General features: G+C 31.1%; 1 non-coding gene across 1 annotated transcript; it reads left to right on the forward strand.

Moving 5' to 3' along the window:
* The first annotated feature begins 8,670 nt into the window (after positions 1–8,670).
* Positions 8,671–8,742, forward strand: TRNAH-GUG. The gene has a single exon. It is a non-coding gene; the product is annotated as a tRNA-His (tRNA).
* Positions 8,743–9,363: the final 621 nt, after the last annotated feature.

A 9,363-nucleotide genomic window follows, 5' to 3' on the forward strand; every position in this document is an offset into this window, starting at 1 on the left:
ACTATAAAGAGTTAGTTGAAGCAATTGCAATTACAAATCACTTTGAAATAAAGTACGTAATCAGTGGTAGATGTCCGTTAATGATCATTCATAATGATACAAGTGTGAAGGTCTATCTAGATCAAAAAAAGATAGTGACTGATTTTTTTGTAAAATATCCGTTGTACGTAATTACTAAGGATATATCGATTGAGCCAATAGAGACTAACGATGGAGCAATTGTTTGTTTTGAAAAACAGTTATTTAATGAAAGAAATCAGAGATTTTAATACCAATCACTACTCTTGTTCACTAATTATGTCTGCCAATGTTGATGGAAATTGTTTATCGTTTATGGTGTTATTTTTTTTGTAATCAAAGCGTTTTACTAACATTAATGTACATGTTGATGTTGCTTTTTTATCATTATCAATACTTCATTTATAAATTTCATAGTGTTTGTTCTTTCATTGCAACGGTAGACTCTTGTAGTTTATGATAGATTAACTACTCTAAGATGGAAAATGCTATAAATAATGTATAAACAGTGATGGCTAATGAAATATATGAGTAGATACATTATTATGAGTATAATTAAATATAGTAAACAGTAAAATATGTATGCAAATTCGACACAAAATCTGTTCTGATTTATTGTATGCAATTTGCACGATAAATCATATATTATGTGTTAATGAAACTTGAATCACAATTGTAGATGTTTGTTGGAAGAAGTAATGTTGGCTCGTGGCAACCTCTGAAGTCAGATCAATTGGCTCTAAATTTGATCAAAAAGGGAAGATTTCACGAACATCACTACATTTATCCAATTTCACAATGCAAGGGTTACTATGTTGTCTTTCCAAACAAACCATAAGATGAATGCAAGGGTTACTATGTTGCGTTCATGGGTGGCTCAAGGGTGAAGCTAGTAAAGAGTTTGGTTTAGGCCTCCAAAATATTGAAGCCTTAAACACTTTTAACCGTGAATTTAATGATTTTATTATCACTTAAGATAATATTGAAGATTGTCAAAAAAATTCAAATTTGTATAAAAGATAACTATCTTTAAACAAAATACTTTGTAACTTTCAATTATTTAACTTAAATCTTCGTGTTAATAAATAAAGTTTTTACAATAAAATTTTGATGCTACATTGCAAAGACATCACTAACATCTTATTATCTAGAATAAGTCCTTAGTTATATATTACTACGTTTTACTAAGATCTTTTATGTCATTAAGAACATTATATTAAAAACAACAACTGTGGAAAAATAAAAAAGACAACTATAGATTATTATTTTTAATGTATACACCTAAGACTTTTCGCTAAAATTTTACTTTAAACCATTAATTTTATTGAGATGTAACCACTATAAGGGACATTCTTAGTGGCATCACAGCTGGCCTCTAGCACAAACTTGGCGGAAGCCAAGTTCGGGAGTGCTAAATCAACATCTTCAACTTTTTCCGCAGTGATGTGAACCTCCAAGGAAACTTCCTCGATAGAAAATGATTCAAAGAGTTCAGAACGACATTCTGCCAAACACAAAATTATTACAATAAATAATTCTCTATCTACGAAACATACTCAAAACAAAATCAGTTTATTGACGGTCCCAAATCAAAACGATATTTACCTCCAAATCAGTACACATTCATTATTGTCTAATGAAACTTTTTTTATTCCTCAGTAAGTATCTAAAGAAAAAGGAAATAATCAGCAAATTTGACACAAAATATGTTATGTGAATAGCATATGTTAATGTCTTATCAACAATAAGAAGCAAATATTGTTAAAGAAGAAGAATACAAGCATAGTTTATTTTGGTCAAGGAAAAAAGGTCCAAAATATACTTAAACTTTGGCGAAAATTGTGTAACACACCTCAACTTTGTTATGGTCCTACGAATCCCTAAACCATTTATTTCTATGGGATATATTTGCTTAGCTGGACCACTTCAGGCCCTTATGCGCTACGTTTTTCCGTATTCACGTAGTGTGCCAGCTGGGCAAATATATGCCACAAAAATATGGTAAAAAATAATCTAGAGGGGTCTATGACCCCCGCGAAGTTGAGGCGTGTTATAACAATTTTCGCTAAAGTTTAGGTATATTTCGAACCTTCTTCTCTTGGTCAAACTTGCGATACTTTTGTTGTATTTACTGTCCAGTATTCTTTGTTACACTTTGTGTGTATTTTTGCATGACTTTTTTCATTTATGTTGTTTCCTTTTCCAAACCGCATTGATATGTTTTTCAACGAGCCGAGGGTCTATCAGAAACAGCCTCTCTACCTGCAGAAGGGGGCGGGGGATAGGGTGAGGGGTAAGGTCAGCGTACACCAACCCCTATCTAAACTTTACTTTGTGGGATTACGACGGATATGTTGTCGTTACGAGAATAAATTAGGAAAAAGACACAGAATTATAATTGATGCAAACTGAAGGTGAATAATTTTCATTTCAAAAGCAAATTGTTTCTTACAACATACTTAGGGGTCGTTTGGTGTGAGGTGTTGAAGCAAATAATTCCGGATAAAATAATAATTCCGAGATAAAAAATTTTAATGCATGTTTGGTTGGCAATATTCGGGATAACTTATCCCAAGACTAATAAATAGTACCGGGATAAGTTATCTACACAATTGGTAGGATAACAATCCCACCATAATTTATCCTTGGGATAAATTTATAAAAGGACAAAACTACCCGTACCTATATTTATGCACGGGTCACTTTATGTACGTATGTATGTGCATAATTAATTAATCAATCTAACTCAACCACTTTAGTCGATCCATAAATTATACTGACATAACCATATATGTAAACCAAATAGTAAGGTAGTAATTTTATATTTATACGAATGATAAACATTATAATTTGGCCATATAGATGGCTAACAAACTATATAACATAGGTAGACATGTTAAGTAAATATAAGAATATTTTATGCATATTAATATTTTTCACATTTTATGTTAAACAATTGATGAATAATAAACTAAAAGCTTTTCATAAATACATAAAATGTAGATGAATATTAAATTTTGTTTGTTTTAAGATGAAATTTGTAATGAATTAATCCTCAATATTTTTATAAATATTAAAATTATTAGAGTTTTAATTAACCTATCTTCAATTGAGCCCAAACCTACAAATCCATATTATTAGCCTCTTATAACTAATTTTTCAGCCAAAGACAAATTTAATTAACTAACGCATGCCTTGTCGTAGTTATAAGCCATTGTTAAGAATTTGAATTGAAATGTTGATCACTATATTATATGAGTGATCCGTGTTCACAATTGACTCCATTGTTCAATTACATATTTTAAATTAAATAATTTTTTAATCACTTGAAAATTGATATGTATATATCAAATAAAATGAATTTTAATATTCTATATTATATGAGTGATATGTGTTTAAATGAAGTGACATAAACAACAAATCTTATTTTACTTTAACAAACTTAAGTTGGAAGTTTTTATTATTTCAAACTAAATAAGATGTAATAAGATTTTTTTTAATCACACACAACATAATCATGGGAAGGCAGATGCAAAAAAATTAAGCTAAATAAGATGAAAGTTTTATTTTTAAAATACACACGATATAATCATGAAAATGCGCACACACACAAAAATTAAGCTAAATAAGATGAAAGTTTTATTTTTAAGAATAAATATTTAAAGCTTGAAAAGAAATATATAAAATAAAAAGGTTAAATAAGATGGAAGGTATTTTGGTAATCAACTAATTTATTCTTAGAAATTATACCATGCATATTAAGTTGAATACAACAAACCAAACACTCAATAAAAAATAATCCCAACATAACTAATCCTAGTATAACTTATCCCATCATAACTTATCCCAACATAACTAACTCCAGCATAATTACATTTCCAACCAAACGATCCCTTAATATTTAACATTAGCAACACACATCTGGATGATAAAACCTTAACATGCATTACACTAGCACACTTTTTTCTTATAATGGGCTTGTGCTTCGACTATTCCATCGGGTATCAGCTACATTACATATCTAAGAAGAATCACCTAGGGTCCATTTGGATAGGCTGAAAAAAAAAAAAGTGGTTTTAAAGTACTTTTGAAAGTGCTGAACTTATTTTAAAAAATAAACAGTTACATTTTTAGATAAAAGTCCTGAAACTGAAAAAAAAGTTATTGATATATTTGGTAAACAAGTGTTTTTAAGCATTTTTTTTGTCAAAATGTCTGAAATACCCTTAAAGTTGTTAACAATATATAGAGTTGATTATTATTAATTTTAATTTCTAAAATGACTATTAATTTGTGCGCTAAAAAACTTTTTTTTTTTTGTTAAAAGAGTTTAAATCATTAAGAAAAATATATATGTTACTAATCATTATAATTACATTAATAGATAAATAGTTGATCACATAAGATACTATTTGTTTGATAAAAAGACTCTTAACTAGAAAATATATTACTCGTTGATTGAGTAATGACTATTACTATTAAAAATTGGCGAATACGAATGTTGCGTCGTGAAATATAAATGGATCATTTACTAATCGTCCATGAAGTTGTATATCTTCAATGAGTATTCTCCATATATTTTGGTTGGTGAGTTATTTTTTTATTAGAGAAATTCATATGTTGTATAATAATAATTGTCCAAATTTGAAAGAATATATTAAGAAGGAGAATAATATATAAAAATTCATATTTCATAAATTAGAAGTAGTTTCATACAAAAGAAGTACTAATATAGCTACACAAGGATAATTTTGGAATAAGGGAGAATTTTGAGGGATAAAAATAACTTTTAATTGGTCAAAATACAATGGTTTATAAGCCCCCCCAAAAATTGGGAATTGGAGCTTCTAGTTTTTGGCTTATAAAAATCAATTGTTTTTTTTTTTTTAAAGCAATTTGAAACTTGCCAAACACTTTAAAAAGTAAAAAATAGCTTAAAATTTATTTTGACCAAAATATAAGCTCATCCAAACACCCACCTATTTTTTTTTTTTTTTTGTGATGACTATGATGTTCAAGATAGCTTGTGCATACCTCGACTATTCCAGTTGGTAACTGGCCACCTCCCAATACCACAGCGTATCATGTAACTATGCTCCCAAGGCTTAGGCAGATGGAAAGAAATGACTTAGTACCAAACCGACATATAAAAGCACGATTTCTGATCATTTCCATTCCGCGACAATGTCCGATATTTTCACAAAGGTAGTCTTCATTGGTGTCACATTGTTTGACACATAGTTTTGTTATGATGGCAGCGTCTGGTTCAGTTTGTGCATAACTCGATTAATCTTACTGAATAATTGTCAGTTCTACTAGTAACAGGTATCGTGCAATTCTATCTACTAAAGAGAAAGTACAAGTAAGAAAAAACTCACCTAGCGTTTTTTGTCTTTGCTGGAACTTGTTTTAATTTTTCACTAGGTATTAGGCTTGTGCCTCAAAGCTTTATTAAACTTGAATTTGGCGTCTAGAAGTTCCACAATATGGACAAAACGTTTTCTAATAAAGAGAGCCATATTTCATGCTCAAACACGATTTTTTTTAATCAAGAATGAAATATTAATTACCACTTCACCATAATTGTTGTTGATGAACAAAGGAATTACTTTATCAACTAAGGCGAGACCTAATGGGCACGTGAACTCGTGGTCTCGTTGCGAAATTCTCAGGTGCAACAAACGCATCAATAGCTAGCAAAGCAAGTTGAAGTCTTTGTTTTGGTCGAAGCAAATTGATCAAGATGAAGAAAATAGTACTTGATCAACAATATATTTAGTTGCCACCCTTAATCAGGGGTTTCGGGTTTGAGCCCTGGGTATGGAGAAAATTTTGTTAGGAGCACCACCCCAGAATTGGCCCTGCTGCCTGCTGGACGCGATCCGAATTAGTCGAAACTCCAATATAAATATCGGACACCTGTTGGAAAACAAAAACCAATATATTTTGCATAGTATTGGATGATTTAGGTATGATAATTAATGTCTTAACTTGTGGATAGTACTTTATCCTACTGATTTGGTTCAACATTGAATGCAAGTTGAAAGTACACTGTTATTGTGTTCATTTAAATTTTTGCAGACATTGTTTTTGAGTTCATTTTCATAAGTATTTTGCTAATTTTCTTCTAAAGGCATCTGGTCATTTAAGTATATTAAATTCTCCACTAAAAAGTTTCTTTATTAGTAAAATCATTTAAATTAAACTAATTAACTACAACAATAATATATTCAGTGTAGTTTCATAAGTGGAGTCTGAGGAGGATACGTATACGCACTCTTACCCCTACCATGCAGGAAAAGGTAGAAAAGTTATTTCTAATAAATCCTCGGCTCGAGTAAGCATATCAATAATCAAATATGTAAAGCAAATACACCAACGAATAAGTCATGATGAAACAATTAAGAAAAGAATAAGTAGCAACACCAAATAATATGATACCTACTAATCCTCGACCTTCATATTAATCCTCGACCTTCATATCTGTAACGGTTCAACCCACTAGTGATATTATCCGCTCTGGACCGAGGCACGAATGGAATACGTCACTAAGGAGTAAGGCTTGCATACTTATATATCCAGCAACTCGTTATCCTAAGTTGGGGTGTTACATAACCCAACCCACTAGTAATATTGTCCGCACTAGGACGAGGCCCGCACGGCTTTAAAACGCGTCACTGGGAGTAAGACTTGCTTACTTATATGACCAGCATCTCTCCTGTGTTTTGCCGATGTGAAACTTCTTATCCAAAGTTGAGGTGTTACAATATCTTTCTATATAGGGTCATATTTTCAGTCTATCTCTACTTCGATTATAAAAATTATAGTCAATCTCTTGCAAGTCACACTTTATTGCGTCCTCTCTTTACATGTCAAATCATCTCAGTCTCGTCTCCATTTTGTCCACCTCCACCAAAGTTATTCTCACTTTATCCTGCACAACTTCATTCTTGATCCTATCTATCCTAATATGTTTACGCATCAATCTCGACATTTTTATATTCGCTACGTTCATCTTCTGAACATGTGAGTTCTTGACCGATCAACAATGCAGTTCATATAATATAATTGGTCTGACCACCACTTGATAAAACTTACCTTTAAAGCTTCGACATACTTATCAAACAAGACGCTGAATGCGAGCTTCAATTTCATCCACTCCTTTAATACAATATATAACATCATCATCAATCTCAAATACTTAATTAACTAAAAGGATAGTTTCGTAAATCTCCGCTCATTTTTTTATTTTTTTTTTATCGAAGTTACCCATTTAGTTTTTCAGATGATAATCACTTTATGAATAAGTTGATTCAACTTGTGTGACTTTGTGAATACAAATTAAAATGAATGATTTTAATGAGTAATGGATTATATTATTTTTGCCAAAGGACAAAAATAAACACTGAATTTCTACTTTACATTACAAAATGGATCAGATAATATTTATTTTTGAAAAAAAAACTTTTGGGAGCGTCATCTTCAAAAATGATTCTTGCAATTCATGAATTTAAATTAGTCGAGTTTTCGACAGTTTAAAGCCTAATTACAGAAAATCTCGACGTTTTGTATAATTTCTAAAAATCCCGATTTAGGGTCTATCAAGATTCATAATTAGTTCGCAATATATCCAATGAAGATACATTGTTTTCTTTGTAAATATACATAATTAGCTCACGGTAAATTTTTTTTATTTTGGATCTGCTGCGATACATGATACATCCAACGAATATATATATTTTCTTTGTAAGGATACATAATTAGCTTTTGATATATTTTTTTTTATCTTGGATCTGTCAAGATACATAATTAGCTCCTTTATATAATTACTTTATAAGGATGAGAATTTATATAAATATATAATAAATTAAGGTGTATACTTATATTGTTTTTCGTAAGATTAATTCAATCAGGCCTTGTATCAATATTTTGGGCTACTGCAACTGTCAGGCCTTATTAGCCCATTTAGCATGACCTACTAAGAAATGTTGTCGCATTTATTTTGAATTCTTAAAAAATATATTATTTTAGGATTTGATATACGCCCGTCATTTGTTGATGCTTTTGAAGAGTACCTTCGTGTGGATTAATGACCCGTTCATTGATTAACTCAACTCATTTTAACCTTTTCAAATCCAAAACAACATCAACACCCCTAATTATTCATAATTAACACAAAAGAGCACAAAGCCACAAAGTCATTGACTCCAAAATTTGGGTAGGATTGCATTTTTCTCAACAAAAACATTAATTCAGAACATATAGAGAGATTAAACATTTAAACTTTACTTTAGTTATAGTGATATGTATGTGTCTACTAGTTCCTTGTTCGTGATATTTTTGCTGATGTTTGTGATTTTGAATTGATAGTTTACAGACTCTGTGGGTGTCTGGTTTCTTTTATTATTTAGTGGTGTGCTATCCCTTTTTGTTGTTTGTTTGTATTGTGATTTTTGTTTGTTTGTTTGCTATACTATTAGCTGTCCTATGTCGGGAGTCTATCTCTAATTCATCCGAGGTAGTTGTATGGACTATGTACACTTTACCCTCATCAAATCCCACTTTGTGAGAATACGTTGGGTGTGTTGTTGTACAAATTTAATGTTGTTATCAGATATTATTAATAATTAATGTGAAAATCCGCACACCAAAGTGGTTGTAGTTTAGTGGTGAGAATTCCACGTTGTGGCCGTGGAGACCTGGGCTCGAATCCCAGCAGCCACACTATTTTTGTTTATTATTTTATCACTATGAAATGAAATAGCAATTAGCGGGTATGTTAGTTAAGTTAGAATTTCTTTTTAGTTTCTTTTTGTCCTTTGTAACTTTAGAACAAATTAAAGAAATTTTTTACATTTTTAACATAAACCATCCATTTTGCTAGCTAGAATTATAAAGTTGTGAAATTGAGGATGTCGAGATCTGTGTAGTCAATTAGAAGACATAGAATTAAGAACAGAGTTATTCGAGACAAGATGGCCTGGGAGTGACCAGTTGCCCCCGTGGTAGACAAGATGAAGAAGGCAAGAAGTCAGAAGATGGTTCGGACAATAGAAGATGCACAACCGCCCTCGTGAGGATGTGTGCAAGAGGTTACATTGACAATCACGGGCGCTTAAAGAGAGATAAAGATAGATCGATCGAAGAAGTAACAAATTTATTCGAGACATGATGAGAGTAGCTCCCGTGGTGGACAAAATGAGAAAAACAAGAAAATGATTCGGACACGTGAATAGAAAATGCACTACCAGACTCATGCGGATGTGTGTTAATTACGTTGGCAATCGCGGCCGCGAAAAATTAAATAAAGATAGATCAAAAAAGTATTGAGAATAAGTGACTAAG

The sequence above is a fragment of the Capsicum annuum genome, chromosome 5, assembly GCF_002878395.1.
Source record: "Capsicum annuum cultivar UCD-10X-F1 chromosome 5, UCD10Xv1.1, whole genome shotgun sequence".
Lineage (NCBI taxonomy): Eukaryota > Viridiplantae > Streptophyta > Magnoliopsida > Solanales > Solanaceae > Capsicum > Capsicum annuum.